This window comes from Neomonachus schauinslandi, chromosome 1, assembly GCF_002201575.2.
Source record: "Neomonachus schauinslandi chromosome 1, ASM220157v2, whole genome shotgun sequence".
NCBI lineage: Eukaryota > Metazoa > Chordata > Mammalia > Carnivora > Phocidae > Neomonachus > Neomonachus schauinslandi.
In genome coordinates, this window is record NC_058403.1 from 4,749,851 (window position 1) to 4,769,861 (window position 20,011).

Here is a 20,011-nt window from a genome sequence, read left to right on the forward strand (position 1 = left end):
GGCTCAATTCTTATAATTTATGGGAATAAAATATGCATGGCTGTTATACCTGAAGAGAAGGAACAGGAATCGTTAGCAATTTGTCCACAAATAGAATCATCAGAGAAAGCTTCTGAACCAAGAGCTCCTGGGGGAACTGATGTCAGGAAGATAGCCGAGGCTGAGAAGCACCAGGCTCTGGGAATGGCTTCTCCTAAGAATCAAAACCCTCAGGGGCCCAAAAAGAATGGCCCTCCTGTCTTCTTCTCCCAGATTCTAAGCTCCTCCTGCTGATCAGGTTTGATAGAGAGTCCATTTATTTGCCTTGTCATGAAGGTCTGAAACTATAGAGAGGTCAGGGGGGAAGGTGTGAGGACAGTAGTTCTCCAGGTGTGGGCTATGGACCTCTGGGAATATCAGAACCCAAAATACTTTCACAGTAGAGTATCACATCACCAAAATGATTTTCTTAATGCAATACAAAGATGCTATTTGCCTTTTTTCATTGAGTTGACTTTAATGATGCAGAAGCATTAATAGGTATATTAGAGTCTCCAGAGAAACAGAACCAATAGGATGTGTGTATGTGTGTGTGTGTGTGTGTGTGTGTGTGTGTGTGTGGAGAGAGAGAGAGAGAGACAGTGCTGTTTGGTGGGATAATGCAAACATATGTAATGTAGATTAGATAGATGCATATAGATAATACATGAGAGAGGGAGAGAGAGAGAGAGAGGGAGATTTTAAGGAACTGGCTTACATGATTGTGGGAACTAACATGTTCAAAATCTGTAGGGCAGGTCAGCAGGCTGGAGACCCAGGGAAGAGTGAATGTTGCAGCTTGAGTCCGAATGCTGTCTGGAGGCAGAATTCCCTCTTCCTTGGGGAATCTCAGTCCTTTCTTGGAAGCCTTTGACTGATTGGATAAGGCCCACCCACATGATAGAGGGTAAAGTGCTTTACTCAACATTCACCGATTTAATGTTAATCTCATTTAAATAACCTCTAGGGGCGCCTGGGTGGCTCAGTCAGTTAAGTGTCTGCCTTCAGCTCAGGTCATGGTCTCAGAGTCCTGGGATTGAGCCCTGTGTTGGGCTCCCTGCTTAGCAGGGAGTCTGCTTCTCCCTCTCCCTCTGTGCTCTCACTCTCTCTCAAATAAATAAAATCTTAAAAAAAAATCTCTAGACTGATGTTTGATGGGCAACTGGGAAACATAGTCTAGCCAAGTTGACACATAAAATTAACCATCACGGTGGGTAAAACTGCTGGTGCCTTAATATGAGTCAAGGTCATGATGTCAAACTGGCCACAAGTCCTTGACTCCTTCCCTACTGTGCACTCACAGGAAAGAAAGAAAGAAAGAAAGAAAGAAAGAAAGAAAGAAAGAAAGAAAGAAAGAAAGAAAGAAAGAAAGAAAGAAAGAAAGAAAGAAAGAAAGAAAGAAAGAAGAAAGAAAGAAAGAAAGAAGAAAGAAAGAAAGAAAGAAAGAAAGAAAGAAAGAAAGAAAACCAGTTTCATTTAAGAATATCCTTGATGAAATACTAATAATTCTTAATTTTATTAAATCCCGACACTTGAGTTCACATCTCTTACTATTCTGTGGGGCAGGATGGGAAGAACATACCAAAGTGCTTGTCACCAGAACAGCACTTGTGTGACTGAGCTTCGAGCTGGAACAGCACGTTTGGCTTTTCGCGGGACGCCACTTCAAGCTGAAGGAACACCCGTTGGGCACACTGCTCTTTCAGACTTCGGTGTTCAGGAGACACTGTCATAAAAATGGACATACCAAGCCTTGTCATTTCAAAGAACAACTGATAGTATTTGTTGCTAATTATAAAATTCATATTTTGAGTAAAAAGTGAGAATGAAAAAAATGTGAGCTTAACACTTGCCCAATATATAAAGACTTTCCTAATGTTATATTAGCAGTTGTGATTTTTTGATGTATAATGCATACTTTGGTGAAGCGGTATTTTCCAATGACCAGTGAACAATGTTGCAAAAGCATGTGGGGGGCCTGTGGATTTCATTGTAACTGAGCACAGCAAGGCCACTGCTTCTGATCTGAGCCCTGCAGGGAAGGGATGGCATCACTCCTGGGGGTGGGTGTGAAGGAAAGGACTGCAGAGTGAAGGGTCCCTCGCAGGAGAAGACAAACCAGGTCCTAGGACGTACCACTCAGGACCGTCACAAAGCACATAACATGAACAAGACCTGGTGCGGGCTAGGGAGAATGTTCTCGGAGATGAGGTTGGGTTGTCCTTTTACCAAATCCCAGGAAAGGCTAGAGAGCATCTGAGTCTCTGGGAGCCGTGGAAATGACATTTCACACAGCCGCAGCTCCTGTGTGTTGTCTCTACTTCTCCCTGTGCAGTGTCATCTTCCTGCCCATCTTCCTTCCCTGCTGGCTTTCTTCAAACTGTGCCCACATGGCTGCTGACAGCCCATCACTCTCCATGCTAGAAAATGCTTCCATAGCTCCGGTTTGAAGAACTCTAGAGAAAAATTGGATTTGCTCTGTTTGGGTCTGATGGCAATCCCTGGATGGATCATTAAAGACAAAGGTATGGGGGGATAGGATCATGCGGTACGGATGTGGTCCCTCGTGCGCACCTGTGTCTCAGCATCCTTTCCAGAGAAGGGAGACTCACAGAGGGCAGGGCAGTGCCTACTTGCTGTGGGCTAAGAATGGGAGAGGGTCTCTGAGCCTCGGGGAGCTGGTCTGCCTCATAAGATAGATTCGGTGTCCTGTTACTTCCTGTGATAGTCCCTTTGTGTTATCTCTTGTTACTGAGTTTCAGTTTGTAATCAACTGAGCTATGTGGAATTAAGCAGAAGGCTCTGTGTCCATGTGAAGTGGGAGCATAGTGGGGGTACTCTTGTGTCCTTTGAGGGCCAGCGCAGGGGTGGCAGTGGCTGTTAGAAAGAGACCCCACTGGGGGCGCCTGGGTGGCTCAGTTGGTTAAGCGACTGCCTTCGGCTCAGGTCATGATCCTGGAGTCCCAGGATCGAGGCCCGCATCGGGCTCCCTGCTCGGCGGGGAGTCTGCTTCTCCCTCTGATCCTCCTCCCTCTCACGCTCTCTGTCTCTCATTCTTTCTCTCAAACAAATAAATAAAATCTTTAAAAAAAAAAAGAAAAAGAAAGAGACCCCACTGAAAGGTCAAGGACAAGGTCCACGGTTCAGCTGTCCTCCACCCTGCCCCCACCCGGGGCATCTCTCTGCATAGCCAATCTTTCATTTTGTTATGGGAGAATGAGGGAGGAGGGGGTTCCTTCACTTGGGCATGGGTGGGCACGGGTGGAAGATCCTTCACAGTCTGCACTAGTAGAGCTTGTAGGCCAGTTGATGGTGAATGATGGGTAGGGAAGAAATGTGTGTCTGAGCGAGCTCATGATTCCTGCGCAGACTCACTTGCTGGCTGGTTGGTGGCTCCTTTGCATGAAAGATGGAGGAAGAGACATGTTTGAGGGGAAAATTGTAAGTTCAACGTAGGGCATGTCTTGTCTCAGGGGTGTGTGAAAGCCACGTGGAGATGTCCTATGTTCCGTTGGAAATTTGAGGGGAGGCTCCAAAGAAAGGCCTTCCTGGAGATCAGGTCGAGACAGCGGCATATGGCAGGAGCTGAAGCCACTGGGGTTGGGACAGTGCTTCCCGTGGCTGCCAGTGGCACCTGTCAGCCCGACACTGGCGGGCAGGCAGGCAGATTCCAGCATCTTTTCCATCCTTGCCATGGAGCCCCGTAATCCAATAAACTACCTACATTTTATGTCTCTCCTATCTCTTTCTAGACACATTTACCCGGCAATCTTCTGGATTTCTTCTTCTTCTTTTTTTTAAGATTTTATTTATTTGGGAGAGAGACAGCGAGAGAGGGAACCCAAGCAGGGGGAGTGGGAGAGGGAGAAGCAGGCTTCCCGCCGAGCAGGGAGCCCGATGCGGGGCTCGATCCCAGGACCCCGGGATCACGATCTGAGCCGAAGGCAGATGCTTAGCGACTGAGCCACCCAGGCGCCCCTCTCCTGGATTTATTTTGGGTCCTACAATAACTCACTTTGCCCCACTGGCAATCCCTACTCCTGGCAGCTGTACCTTCTTGGCCAGGCCCGCTGAGATCAACATGCGCCATGCCACATCTGTGCATCTCTCCACCATGCCTCGGACCCTAGGCCCCTTTCCTGGACAGCCCCATCCTTTCCTATTCTTTTCATCATCACCTCTCTGCTGACCACTCTGAAATCTCTGGTCCCTGGCCAGCCTACCCTTCAGGCCCTTCAGACCTCCAACACCCCTTCCTTGGGCTGGACACGAGTGAATCCAGCTCAGGGCCTTCCCACTTGTTTCTTCTGCTAGGACCATTCCTGTCCTTGCACGGCTCAGTCTCTCTCTTCTCTCCTCATGCATCCTCATCTCTGGGACCTTCCCTGGACTCCCTCTGTAAGGGACACCTGGCCATTTGCTGTCTCCTTCCTTCATAGAGTCATCGAGTATCATCAGGCTTCCCATGTGCTTCTTCCTTGTTCATTCTTTTCCTCCTCCACTAAAGGCTGAGCCCAGTGAGTGCAGGCATCTGCCTATTTTATTCACAGTCTTCTCTGCTTTACTTCAAACAGTGCCTGGCACAGAGCAGGGGCTCAGGAAATGCTTGTTGAATAAGCGAATTCACTCACACAGTCTCCTCTTTCCTTTCCATGTACAAGCAAGGGTCCTTTCAACATGCCTTTTAAAGTGAAGGAAGGAAAAGAACTCTCTCATTCGTAGATGGCCACCCTCCCCCTTTCTCTCCCAACCCCACACAGCCACACTTGACTGATTCTGTCTCTCTGGGGGGAGGTGGGCAGGGGATCTGCACATTTGACTGTTTTATTTCAGGGTGACATGGACTTGGGTTCATTCACTCAAGTCAGAGACAACCTCTGTTCCTACAGCAGGAAATTCTCAGGTCGGTCCCTGCAGAGGAAGCAAGGAACGGAGGGGACAGGTGGCATTTTATAATTTATCAGGATTTTAATCCCAAAGTTTAAATAATTATTTTTATTTTAATGATGACAACAATGAATGTATATCATAGAAACTTTGAAAAATAATTTGATTTTATTGATTGATTTTATTTGATAAACATTTATATAATGCTTACCCTGTTCTGGACACTATTTTAAGAGGTTTCTTCCTAACAACCATATAAATAGATACTATTATTAATCTCCTTTTTTTTTCTTAAGATGGGGAAATGCAGACACAGAGAAGTTAAGTCATTTGTCTGAGATCACACAGCCAGTCTGGGGTAGAGGGGGGATTTGAACCTGAATTTTGGCTCCAGAGTCTATGCTCTTAAATACTATGTGACAATAAGATAACAGGTAATGTACAAACATACCAGTGTTGACATTTGGGCATTTTTTCTTCTCCATGGGATTTTGTTTCTTCTCTTTCTCTGTCTTCAGGTGAATTCTGGCTCATACTGTAGGTTCTGCTTTGTTCACAATTAACTTAATTCAAAAGATATTATAGAATTAACATTTTTCCATGTCAGGAAGTAATTTTAGAAGTCTGAGCTTAGTGGCTTTATGGCACTTAGTCCCACGGATGTATTATAGCTAACCGATCAGCTCCAACCCCTTCCCTGGTCCTCCATGTGAAACCTCATGGTGCGAGCCCATCCCCTTGGCCTCCACAGAAGCTTTGACCTCCACTGCTCTAGTTCCATGGGGACTGTCAGGAGCAGCACGGGGCTTTGACTGGCATCACTGATGGCTTTTGTGCATTTGCTATTTCTGTGCCGCTGTTACAACCGAGTCTGAGAAGGAACTCTGACCAGCACCAACGACAGCGAAGTCGGAACTCGTTCACTTGACATCGGTGGAGCGATCATCCAGTGCCTGCCCACTCCATGCCTGATCAGCCTCACCAGTGAGGGTAAGGCGCAGTCTACACCAGAAGAGGGAAATGTTACTTCAGTCCCCGCCCCATTCCCTAACCCTCCAGCCGAGCATGCGCAGTACTACCTTGTTTGTTGCGCAACTTCCAGGAAAAATCATCCGCTGCTCGCGTGCATTTTGCAGTAATAGAAGCTCACTCTTTTGTCTGCCGTCACCTAGAGCACTTGTGGCCATTTTTGATGGGAATATTGCTCCAATTCAGCTTCTGCAGGGCAGGGATTAGATGTCACAATATCCCCAGGGTCTAGAAGAGCACATGGCCTATGGTCGGGCACTGAACACACACTTATTAATTTAATAAATACACGAAAATGGTTAAGTTTGCCTCACGTCTCTGCAAAGCGAAGCTGCCTTGAGCCTTGTGCATGGCTCCGGACGATGCTTCTCAACCCCCACCGACCCTCCCTGTGCCGATGGCTGCCGGGGACCCTCCTCTGCTCCTGCTGCAGGGAGCCTCAGCTGTGCTTACTCAGGTTTGCTCCTGCGATTTGTGGTTTACGCTCCTCCCCCACTGCCCTCGGCTGCCTCCTCCCCGTTGTTCGTGTCTTGTCAGCGGCAGCTTCTGATCTGATGTGAGACAATCATTACCAACAAATGCTCCTGACTAGTACAGTTGGCAAAGGGCTTCTTGCATACCCGGTGGAGAAGAACAGGCAAAGAAGTTTATTAGCATTTTAAGGGCATTTCCTGCGATGTCCGAGGAGCGCTTCGGCCCACGGAGGCCAAACCTGTGGCCCGCAGAGCTGTCGGGAGGGGCCGGCCAAGCCATAGGTACCATGAGGACTGGCTGAGGACCGCGCATCGGACTCCGTTGTTACAATTCATACTGTACCTTGAACGGTGGTCCTAGCGCTTCTAGAGAAAGACCGCATTTGTCAGAATGGGAGCAGAGAGGAACGGCTACCAGAGAGGAAGATGGCCTCAACCATTTTCTGGGGAGGGGATGGCTTCTGGAAGCCTGATGCATACATAGAGAAAGAGGGGCCTCTCTGTGTTAGGGGAGGGGGGGTCCCACCTGCTGGGTGCTTGGCACAACTTGATGCCTCAAAGCTTCCAGTCCTCCCTGGTCCTTGTGTGGCTTGGGGTCCTCCGGGAAGCTGTGTCTAGAACAATTAGACCAGCAAGAGGCTTACTGGGGGACGTCTGTGCGGGATGGACTTGAGAAGCAGCACAAGCGGGCGGGGCGGGCCTCCCGGGTGCAGGGCAGGGCTGCCCCCTGTGCACACAGAGCGGGAGGACAGAGGGCTGTGTGGGAAGGGCCCCTGGAAGGTGCAGCTCAGGAGTGGCTCTCCCTCCCGCCCCTCTGACTCATCCTGAGCTGTCATCATATGCCTGGCCCTGGATGTGTGCACATTCTGTCCAGCCTCCCCTAGGGGTGTTCCGGACCAGATCAAAGAAGGAAGGGGCCATGGTGAGAAAGAAGAGGTGGCTAATGGAAAAGAAGAGTCATCAGGAAGGTACCAGGGAGGAAACCATGTTATTGTGACATTATTTTCAAACACCCAGTTACCGGAGAAGGACCTCAGACCATAACTGAGTGATTGAGGGAGAGTGAGTCCTTGGAAGCAAGCTATAGCAGGGTGGGAAAGGAAACAGGTGGGGCGGGGACACGAAGCCCCAGGAGAGCTGGCATGATTGAACAGCCACTGCCGGGTGAATCATTATATATGGCTAATAGCTTTTGTTGGTTCTTTTCTTTTTCAAGGGCACTGGTCAAATTTATACCATCTTGCACAGAAGGGCAGTTTTTCAATGCTGGCTGGGCGGAGGCATGGGCCGCTTCTTTATACGGCGGTTCCTCCTGCAATTATGCAGTGTACAACCTGGAGCACTGTGCCCTGCTGCCCTGGGCCATGGGTAGCTGGGGCCTGAGCTGAGATTAGCAGTCACAGCTATGCCCACACCATTAGCTAGGAGTATGAGGACACACGCTGAGAGCTATGGCAGCAGCTGTATCTTTCCAGAAAAGGGAGGTAGCCCTACACAAGTGAACCTACAGCACTTACATATCCTGGGCTGTCCTCTGCCCTTGACTCTTAGCTCCTGGGATTTCACCTGTTTTGGGGTCCTAGATGTTACCGTTATGTTTGGCCCTACTGGGCCCTATATTCCCACCTGGAATCTGATCTTGCATCTGGTTCTGCCCTGGTTCATGGACCACCTGGATCCTCTCTCACCTGTGGGCGTCTTTATACAGCACTTCTCACAGATTTCTCTGTCATTTGCTGCAGATAATAAATTCTGGGGGATATCTGTGTATCTCCATCTGTCTATCTAAATACATATATATTCAATATATATTCATTTATGTGTTTACCTAAAGATGTGTATTTATTCAGCTCAGATTTATTTATTTAAATTTATTGAGGCTCCAATGTTTACTTCTTTTGCATTTGAAACATAATTTCACGTTAAGACATGTTCACTGGTTCCTAGGAATGTTTTGAGCACATCTGCTCCGCTGTGCCTGGAGGCTGAGCCCTTGCCCTCTGGCTTCCGATGGGGTCACAGTGGGAGGCAGGGCGAAGGACTTGAAGGTGGAAGGCGACAGAGAGATTTGGAAATGGCTTCCAGTGGTCGTCCCCAGGTACTCCTCCTCCTCCTTGGCTGCCCGCATCTCAGAAGATGGTTCTTCTATTGAACCCTCTTCCAAGAGACCTACGAAAAATTGAAGACATTTCCCTCTAATCTTGAGTGGGGAGGGACTTTGAATAAAAAGAGCCAATCCTTTCTATGTGCCACGGATCAGGTACTAAGCAGTAAGCACCTCAGCATCACTCACATCGCCTTACTTCCTTCTCATAGCAACCTCTTGGGTCTTGAGGCCATTTGGCAGAGGGGGCAATGGACCCCAAAGCCCAGGGTCTTGGACTCTGTAGATCACATCCAGCTGTATCTGCACTTCCCTCTTACAGTTCTTTCATGTCCTGAGTTTTCTTGGTTTCCTCCATGAGATTTCCTGTTTTCTTCATCTGCACTAATAGCTAAGTGGACATCATTTTGAAATATTCAAGTATTTATTCCAGTTCAGGTATGTGGAACAAAAATATCACTTTGATCATTTATTTCATGAGTTTCTTGATTCTATTAACTTTCATGTTAAATTGTTCAAAGGACTCTGCCTCATTTGTCACAGTAGCAGACTCTGTGATGTTGCAAACAAGTAACAAGGTAGTGTTTCTAAATCTCATGCAGGCATTTGATTAAAAGTTGTTATACGAAGTTAACAAAACAGATTCAGAATATAATATCAAATGAAATACTTGCATAATACGCCATACATGTGGTCAAACTTGTACACTGACTTTACTCATATGCTTTGTTAGTATAATTTATTTGTGAAAATTACTTTTATAAAAAAATTGGTCAATCATTAATGTCTTTAACGCTGTGTTCTCTTTTTGGTTTAAACAGCAGATATTTATTTATATACTTTTGTATTGAAAGATAGTACTTTTTTCTTTTTTTGGTAATATTGGGTTCTTACTTGAATGGGTTATTTATATTGAAATGGTGGCTTACACTTCCCTTTTCACAAGTCACCTTCCCTGAGCTTGAAACCAACATAAACAGGAAATGAAATTTCCCTAACACCTTCTCTAAATGTGTTCTTGTTTTCAAACCCATCACGAGTGAAAGGACACTTACCACCAACAGTTTGTTACAACACGGCAAAAGCTGAGACACTGTACCTTGGCTTTTAGCTCTGCCACCAAAGTGAATTTACATGTAATAAGCCTGTTTCACTTCACTGTCAACCTTTCTGTTTTTGTCTCGCATTATTTATGGTGGTAAAATATACATAATAAAAATATGCCATTTTAGCCACTTTGGGTGAACAGGTCAGTGGCATTAAGTACACTTAATTAAGTACATTAAGTACATTAAGCACACTGCTGTGTGACTATCAGCACCATCCATCTGCAGGGCCTCCCTCTTCCCTGGATGAAGCTCCGCCCCCGGGGGAAGCAGCGGTTTTAAAGCTTGATTCTGCATTCGGTGCAGGGTCATCTGTAACAGCAGGTGTCACGGGAACAGTCGATGAGCACACTGTCCTCATCCAACTTGTTGATGAAATGTGAGTTCAAGAAGTCAAGATCATGCTCCTTTAATATGCCAGTAGAGAATCCACCTGTCCCTGTAACAACCTGTAACCCAGCCCTCTGGATCCGGTGCACACCCAGCTACCTTTGAACTATTCAAGACATCTTTCTGCTCATAGCGCTCTGCTGTGTAACAAGAACGTCACGTCTTTGTCAAAGGACTTGCTGAAATCAAGCTATCATCCCCTTGTGATCTTGATCCCTGAGATCTAACAGATTCTCCTGATCTAACAGACCAGTAATCTTGCTTTTTTTTTTTTTTTAAAGATGTTTTTGGCAGGGCTTCCTCTTCATGACTTCATGCTGGCTTTTAATTACTGCCTTTTGCTTGTAAACACATCTGCAGAGTCTGTATGTCCAGCATGCTCAGTTGTTTTCCTCGGGGAATTAGAGGGGACTTCCTTGTCTGAGCTGTGAAATGACAGGTCCGATCCCATCTTCATTACTAGAGACAGAGTCTGGGCAGGGCACCTCCTGCAATGCTGCCTGCTGCTTGGCACTGTCTGATACACGCCCTCCCCGGTCCCTGCCCACCACCCTCCCCACACCCTGGCATTGCCTGACACCCCCTGGGCCGCCTGCCAGACCGTTAGGCATCTCTGGACCCTCCCAGCTGCCGCCATCCCTTGCCATTCTTCTGTGATAGCGTTCCTTCTGAATTTTCTGGGTAACTCAGATCCACGGTTGCTCAGCCAGCTCTGTGTGTCTGCTTATTCTCACAGAACCTGTCACTTGGCAGGCACTGTTGTAAACTTTCAATCCTCAGAGCAGTCTTTTGGACTAAGGACTATTTATAACCTTCCTCTTCAGGTGAGGAGTTGATGGCGGAAAGGCTAAGGAACTGCCCAAGAACTGGGACCACATGAGGCTCCAGTGTCCCTGCCCCAGGCTGCGCTCTGCCCGGACTCCTGAACAGACCAGTTCTCTGCTGGCGTTTGTATTTGACGTCTCCTTGTCTCTTCTTAAGGCTTCTGAGATAGTTTTTAGCCTTGCTGGCAAGCCAGTGATGTGGTAGATGCTGTCACTTAGATGAATGGGACTTCCTTCAGATGCTCACACGATGGAAACCCCCAGCGCTCTGGTCACATAGTAATATGGACAGTGCTTTCCTCTGACCCGTTCCAGGGGAGTCCCTCTTTGCTCCTCAGCCACGAGCTCTTCACTGCAGAATCACACTCGGGTCATGGACGTTCAGATAGTCAGGTGTCCTCTGGGCACAGATTGCCACAACTTAATCTCCTCAATGAAATACTGAGTTTGGAAAGGAATAAAGTGACAGTGTCACAAGACTCAAAGGAGAAGCATTCACATCTTTGGTCTAAAATTGCAAGCGCTCCTGATGTAATGCCTAGAGCTCCTCACATCTGTCCATCCTACACTTCCACTTCAGATGCAGCCTGGTAAGGGAGCTACATCATAGGATTGCTGTAGATATAATCTGTAACCCTCAAATAATTTGCAAAGCTGTAGCAACAGCTGGGGCATAATTATTCCTCCTTATCCTTCTCACTAATACATTTTTTCCTAGAAATTATTCCCCAAATAATTTTAACTTAAATATATAAGGTGTATTTTCTCAGCAATTTATTTTTCCTTCAAATAAGTTTAAATGGCTGTTTAAGTCAAAAGGCTCTGAAATCCAATCTCTCTTTAAGAAGTGATCCCAGTAAAAAGAAGATTGACATAGATACTTACTGCATAAATGCCACAATCCAGAGAGATTTTTAGTAAGTTAGAAGAAATTACTGGAGTTTTAAAAACCTCATAAATCTTACAGTCGTGGCTCTGAGAAAGCATGGGCTGAAACCCGAAGCTTCAGGAAACCAGACACTTCTTGATAATAAGATATTTCCTGTCTTTTTAACATCAGTAGCTTAAATTTTTTATTACTCATGTTCGTGCACTCACAAGTCACCGTTAGAATTAATGTGGTCCTTCTGATTTCCTTCTTGTGAGATTTGTCATAAATGGATGCTTCCTTAAGGATGTTTACCTGCCTTGGGCTTCCCCCAAAGTAGAATTCCTGGAACAGAGGAGATTCTTGTTGAATAGAGCTTTATGAATTCTGAAACTCGCTAATCGTACTCCCAGCAGCTCGGAGAGGTAGTGCTCCCATGCCCCGTTCAGGATTCAAAAACTAAGGCTGTAGATGCTCACCCATCTGTGGGGCTCCTACCAAATCCTGGGGCTCAGAGGGGTCGGTGAGCTCTGGATCACTCTCGCTATACTTTGGGAAAATCATGTGTCTCCGCCAAACATGGTCTCTTCCTTTATGCAGCCAGCAGTTTCAATGAATGATCCGTGAGTTCACTTCTTGGGTCAGTAATCTAGGATTCTAAGCTGCCAGAATGAAAATACCCATGTGTACCCCATGGATTAACCTCTTCGCCTTTCTGGGTTATTGTGTTTAATTCCACTTGTCCCTAAAAAGTTGGGTTGCAGGCTTTTCAGAAGCAAGTTCTGCCAATGCTTTTGTGGTTTGATTCAGGGAGGGCTAGGCCCACCCCTTCCCCCGTCCCCAGCTCTCTTAGACACACTGATGTCGATTTTTTCCCCTTAAGAAACTATTTTTAAGAACTGTTTTAGATTCACAAAAATTTTTGAGCGGAAAGTTCAGAAAATTCCCCCATATCTCCTGCCCCTACACAGGTGCAACATCCTCCACAGTCAGCATCCCGCACCAGAGGGGTGCATTTGTCACAGTCAATGAACCCACTCGTCATTATCACCCAGATTTCATAGTTACTTACATTGGGGTTCCCTCTTAGTGTTGCACCTTCTTTTGGTTTTGAGAAATGCATAATGCCGTGTAGCCTCCCTTACAGTATCATGCAGAGTAGTTCCCCGTCCTAAAAACCCTCTGGGCTCTGCCTAATTGTCCCTCCTTCCCCCAACCCCTGCAACCACTGATCTTTTCCTGTCTCTGTAGTTTTGCCTCTTCTAGAATGTTGTATAGTTGGAGTCCATACAGTGTGCAGCCTTTTCAGACCGTCTTCGTTCACTGGGTGACATGGATATGGTTCCTCCATGTCTTTTCATGGCTTGATAGCTCATTTCTTTCTAGTACTGAATAATTTTCCATTGTCTGAGTTTACCAGTTTACTTATCCCTTCACCTACTGAAAGACATGGTGGTTGCTTCCAAGTGTGACAGTTATAAATACAGCTTCTGTAAACACTGTGTGCAAGTTTTTGCATGGACATAAATTTTCAACTCCTTTGGGTAAATATCAAGGAACAGCAGATGTGATTTTTAACACCTAGTGATAAATGTTTGGCTCAGCACTGGGCAGAGTTCCTTGAGAAGTGAGAGCATGTCAACATCATTCCCTTACCCCCTGGGCCCCCCCCACTTGACGGGTATGACAAAACGACCATGTGAACAGTGCTGTTTAGTGCTTCGGGAGAGACAAAAGGTGTCCCATGTGGAGATTGCTTCTAAGGACCTCAAAGTTTGGACTAGGAAACGAGATGTGCACTCTTAGGGTACAAAAGCAACACGAGAGTGACCAACCAGGCGGGCTCTGATTGGGAGGGGTGCAATGGTCTGGGCTGGAGTCAGCTGGAAGGGCTCTGGAAGGAGCTGATGTGCACCTGCGCTCTGGAGCACGGGAGAGACTAGGTCTTCCTCATGGAGGATGGAGCACACAGCGAAGGTGTGCTGGGCCATGCGTGACCTGTAGGGACCCTCATGGGGAAGATTGGGGGCGGGAAGGTGGAAGACATCAGCCCGGACCTCCTGAGGTGTCCACTTCCCTCCCAGAGTCACCCTGTGGATGTGGGTACCCTTGGGCTGCTGATGGGCATCAGGGTCCTGCCAACAGCACTCAGCCTGACTAGGGAGCTGCTGGCTATTCTTTAGTAAAAAGCAAATGCTGTTTTCTTCTAGGGAGAAGAGGGGAAGACATGGAGACCCTGCTTGGAGACCAAACACGAGGAGGGTGGCATCGTGCCAACCTGCTGCAAAGGGAGGCAGGAGAAGTGCCAGAGAAGGAGCAGTGCTGGGGGAGGGAGAGTCCTGGGGGATGGAAGCAAGATGACAAGAAAGGAAGCAGCACCAAGGGGGTAGGATAACTATCAGAATCACAGGCACATGGGGGAGACGAACCATGAGAGACGATGGACTCCGAGAAACAAACTGAGGGTTCTGGAGGGGAGGGGGGTGGGAGGATGGGTTAGCCTGGTGATGGGTATTAAAGAGGGCACGTTCTGCATGGAGCACTGGGTGTTATGCACAAACAATGAATCATGGAACACTACATCAAAAACTAATGATGTAATGTATGGTGATTAACATAACATAATTAAGAAAAAAAAAAAAAAGAATCACAGGCACATTTTAACACCCGACATTCAGCCCTAAGTATGAGTGATCATAGTTTCCTTTCTCACCACCGCCCCCCCAACGTTATCTCTTTTTTATATTAAACGTTTTCTACCTTGTTCAGTGTTATACATCAAAATGCTAAGACACAGTCCTGTGTGGCTCTGGTACAATGAACACATTTTGAAAACTCATCTTTGAGACAGCTCTTACAGCCACGCAGAAGTCATGATTTCCCCATTGCACAAAGCATGATTTAGGGCATTGGTTACTTTGTTGTCTTCGTCCTTTTCAGATTTAGTGAATAGTGAATGGTCTATTGCTACTTGGTCTTGGCAATGCCCATGAGCCTTGGCAAGATTCAATCCTGGCCCCATTGGCAGGAGGAGATGAGCCGTGTCCCCGGGGGGGGCAGTGCACAGGATAGACTCCAATCTGGCGTCTTTTCTCTGCTGTCTTCATAAGCACTCCCTGGAAACGCTGCCTTCAATCCCAGTGATGAATGCACCGTGGAAAAACACGTATTTATAAAACCAAAAAGCTTCCCAGTCACCATTCACGAGCAAGTGACTGCTCAATCTGATGGGATCAGCTGGATTCAGTGGGGCCACTGTGGACATCACGTGATTCCCCAATGCTACGGGGACAGATCTGCAACATCAGAGCCCAGTTTGGGGGCAGGTCAAGTTGCTGGCAGTCTCGGAGTTTGGGGCCAGCTTTGTGTCAGCTCTTTGGGATTTATACTTTTTGACAGACCTGTATCCCACTTATATGCTGCTCTCCAAACATTGTGCTTCCCACCTGGTCTGAACTGGCCAGGCCCCCAGTGACGGCAGCCTAAGGTCTTCCTTGGGGACCCTACTACAAAGTCGCCTTAAATAATTTTTGTCTATTTATTTGTGTTTCCTCTGCTAGCAAATGAGAGCCACAAAGGCAGAAACTTCTCTTCCTGGTTTACTGTGCCCTGTCCAGGACCCAGTAAGGGCTCCGTGCACACGGGCTGAAAGAATGATGTAATCACTGGCAGGCACTCCCATGTCGCCGAAATAAGGCAGGACAGGCTGTCACCCCACCAGTAGTAACACAAAAATTAGCAGACAAACAGTGTCTTCACTCCTGTGTATGTGGCCTGTCTTTGGTCCAGCTCTTGGATTTGAAAGTCTGGAGTTTGGACCTTTTGTCTTTACTCTGCGCTTGGCCATCTCTCCCAGAACGAGACATACATTGTCTTCTTTCTGGTTTCTTGCACTTTGAATGAAGTTTGTTAGACAGTGGAATGGAAATCTCTGAACAAAGATAGGTCCGTTAAAAAGAAATCATCTTTCTGTCATATCTATATATCTATCTTTAAAGGAGAAAAGCAGAATATTTACCTACACACACACACACACACACACAGATGTAAACTTTGCATGTTTATGTTACTTTTCTTAAGCATCCAAATAGGGTCCCATGTAATGAATCCATTTTCTTTTTATCACATCCTAAAAATCTAGAGAGATGAGAGGGGGATGAAGCCCAGCTGCTATCAGACCTGTTGTGACTGTTAAGCTGGGTGTTTTCATGGGGGAAAAGCACGAGGCACGATGCGTGCTTCTGCCTGATGACTAACGAGGCGTCGGTTTCCTGGAGACAGTAATTCTGGAAAAGGAGCAGCCTCTGTGGCCGTGAGCCCCTGTCATTCCTGGGGTTGAAGGGGGATGACCCGGACCACTTTAAACACAGACAGGTCATTAGAGGGATCGTAAGGGGTGTACAAAAAATAAAAAGGATTATTCTGATTCTGGTTTTAGAGATCAGGAGGGAGGCTGCCATAGCAATACGTAGGAGGCATTAGGATAGCAAGCACAAAGCACAGACCGTTTAGGGCCCCCAAATGAAGCTCTGACAGATCAATGGGACACAGAATTTTGAGGGTGTACCCTGGACAAGCTTTACTGAAAAGAGCCGTTTCTTTCTCTGCCAGCGGAAAAATCCAGGTGGCGCGAAGGGCTTTGTGTTTGATTGTTTGTTCTTCCTTATAGTCTAGGCTTTATGTGGGTTTGTCCTCTTCAAGTTGCAAACAAATATATAATCACCACAGTGCTCAAATAGACATCCTTTGAAGACTCCCTGCAGAGCAGAAATAAATGCAGCCGGTTTGTGGTTTTGCAAGCCCCGTGGCTGGCAACCACTCTGGAGTCCTGTCCTGGCCACGAAGGCAGGTGCAGCTGGACCTTGAGCCCAGAGTCGGTAACCACAACAGCTCACGGAGCCTGGCTCTGCGTTGGCTGGAGTTACTTGATCTCACTTGGAGTTCCCTGTTTTTGCCAACGTAAGGTGACTTCAAATTAAATCTAAGACGCGTTTCAACAGCACAGTGATTTTTGATGCTTGCCCTCCACGTGTGTGTCCCATTTAGGTACCAAACGGTGAGGGGTTCTCTGCATTTGGTCACTGACCTTCCCTCTCGAGCAGCTGAAGTGAGAGACGGACAAGTCAGATCTCAGCAGACTTTTCCGTGGATGCATCTGTGAATAGCATGCGTATTCCTGAGAATTCCCGTTCTCAACATGCCCTGCTCGGGCGAGCACTCCCAGTATCTTCTGTGTTCCCGAGCAAGTGGAGCGAGCACAGCAGGCTCTGTCCAGGCCTCGGGGGGAGGCTGAGCAGCTTTGCCATCTCCCTCCGCCTGCGAGTGCAAAGACGTGGTGAAATGTTATGCATGGACTGACCAGCGGGGCTGAGAATCATAACAAACAGATCCTAGCAGCCGACTTGTACCAAGCACTGACTGTGCTTGGAGCTGTTCTGAGCTCTTTTGAGGTCAGGGTCGCTTCATTCTTGCAACAGCCCCGGGAGGCCAGGTGGGGCGGGTAGGACTTGGCCAGGACACTGGTGAGCTCTCATGGGCCCGCCGCACCAAAGTGCCTGGTTCTCAGGAGGATGCTTGGCGGCCCCTGGCAGACCTCCACACCTGATGCCTGCAAGCTGCCATTTCTGGAGACCCGGTCCAGCTCCGAACAGCCTGGGAGAACCTCTCCGGGGCAGAATCAGAATCTAATAGGAACCCACGGGCAGAGTGGGTGGAGACTGAGTCTCCAGGCTTCGTTCCTAGGGAGGAAGGGAGAATTTTGAGGGCAGCCTGGTACTGAATGTCCACACATAATGTCCAGGACTAGGTGGTACGGCTATTGTTTCCATGTACAGATGGGAAACTGAGGCACAGAGAGATCAACTCGCATGTAACTTGTCCAAGGTGTAGAACTAGTAAGTGGCATCCACACCCAGGTACCCAGCTTTGTGGGTCGTATTCTTAGCCACCTTGACCACGCTATCTTCCTGCTAGATGTCACGTGAGCCAGCTGCTGTGGCCAGGGTTTCGGTGGCCACTTCACGTAATCCTCACGGCAGCCAGTGAGGGGACAGCAGAAGATAGATCCTGTGACTGTCCCCATTGAAGAGGTCAGCAAACACACCTGGAGGCATGGGCTCACATGAGCACGTGAGCAGCTTCCTGACAGCAAAGGGAGGAGCCCAACCGTGTCCTTCTCCCCTCTGGGCTGGTGCTCCAGAAGGCGGCTGGGCTGAGGTTGCCAAGAAAGGGCTTTTGCCATCACGGAGATGCCCGCTGTGGCTTGAGCAGCCGCGGAGGTGAGCCACGGCCTGTGTCCATGTGGTGTGAGGCACGTTCTTGAAAAACCCACGAGAGTGGCCGTAAGGGAAGGATCTGGCCTTGGAGCGTCTGCCCTGATGCAGGGCCACGGACAACACCAGAGGACTCGAGAGACCGTCTTGTCTCCAACCCTCATGCTTCCTTCTCGCTCAGTCCCGGAGGCCTCAGGGAGGCGGCAGCGGGAGGATGTTCAAGGAGGGACGAAGAGATGCCCTGCAGATTCCTTGCAGACTTTCAAACCAAAGTCAAGGCTGAACTGTAGGAAAATCAGGAAGATACTAGGATTTAGGAATTAGACAAGGCTGACTTTTTAATATCCAGAAACTAAGCCTTACAAATACCTGAAGAGGATGGAGAAGCTGTGGGCTTCTGAGGGGCATCATCCAACTGTGTGGAATAAGGATCTGAATGTGGGTTTGAAGATGATGATGCAGCGAAAGCAGTAGGACTATTTCCCGATTACCTCCCACCCTGGTTTGCCCCCTTTCAATATGCTGATTGCGCAGACATCATCACCTCAATCCACTGAAAACACTCAGAGGTGACATCATTATCCCCACTTTACAGATGAAGAAACTGAGGCTTAGAGCCTTAGCTGACTGGCCTGAGACACAGACAAGCCACTGGGTTCACACGGTTAAGCTGGATGAAGGCTGCCTGAAGTCGTGCGTGCTGATTGATTTCTCCTGAGAGAGTTCGTTCCTGGCTAGATGCTGGACACTTGGTGATGGTGTTGTAATAAAGCCTCGTGGAAGCCGTCATATCAGTACTTATGGGGAAACTGGTGTGTAGTTAATGAATCCTTAATATTCCAGCGAAGCAACCACTCGTTGTGATATTTGGTAAAAAAAAATCCAAGTCTAAGGAACTATTAATGCCCGAATCTGACATGGATTTATTCAGAAGGGCATTACAAAGGTGTTTTAATACTTGGCATGAGAGAAACCTGGCTGATGTGATGGATCTGGGCAGCCAAGAATGCCTTGGGGATCAGTGATCAGCTGGGGAAAAAGAGGAACTGTGAGAAGCACAAGAGTGGAAAGACAGTCATTGCAGACTCAGTGCCACGTGGCGTGGGGCCCAGGTGGGAACCGGCTGCACCGGGAATGCTGATGCTTCGAGTCGCAGACAGGAAGCTGCCAAGTCAGGTCCTTGCCACCATGGCCCTAGCTTTCCAATATCTGCAGGTGAGTGACGCCAGCACCATCCTCGAGCAGCTGGGGGGTGCCCCTGGCACCCAGCTGTCTGCATGCCTTAGTTTCCCTCTCCGCCTTCAGGAGTTTGCCTGTTTGCATATCTATTTGCCCTAAAAGTTCACACCCCAGAGTCCTGTTGTCCCCACCACTAACCACTGTATCGTAAGTGCCCCCAGCCACCAGAATATCTGCGCTTTCTCTCCTTATCAAATCAATGCTGGAAATCACATGACGTCGTCCCACGGAACATGCCCACAACCCTAAGCACAGCAACCACGTGGGAGTGCTAAAAAGCCCACGACTTAAACTTATAAGAAAACACGATATGATATAATATAAAATAGCATGCGTTGGAGCTTTTTCAAAATGAAATATGGGGAAGATAGTATGGAAGAGCAGAGTGAAAAACCAACCATCCCTTACTGTGTTTTGTTTTGATTCGGCCTCGTATATGTGAACCCATGTGCCTGCTAAAAAGATAAAATAAAAGGTTCATGTCTTTGGGCAAAACTTCCTGACTCAGAGCAAAACTGAACAAATTACTACTAAATCAAATAAAAGTGTGTTGGTGATTCATAATTCTGTGCCCCAGGCCATTAACAAAGTTTGAAGTCAACGTGGAAACGGTCTCTTCCATGGCTCTAACCTAGAGTGTCGGGGTGCAGTCCTAAAGCATTGGTCCCACACCAGCCAGGGAGGCGGCGTGCCGCCGGGCCTCACACCCCGGGGGAGCTCTGGGGAGCCCTGCTGCAGGGGATGGAGCCCACAGATGATAACCGGATTCGATTTTCGTTACCCTCGGGCATGGAATTCCAG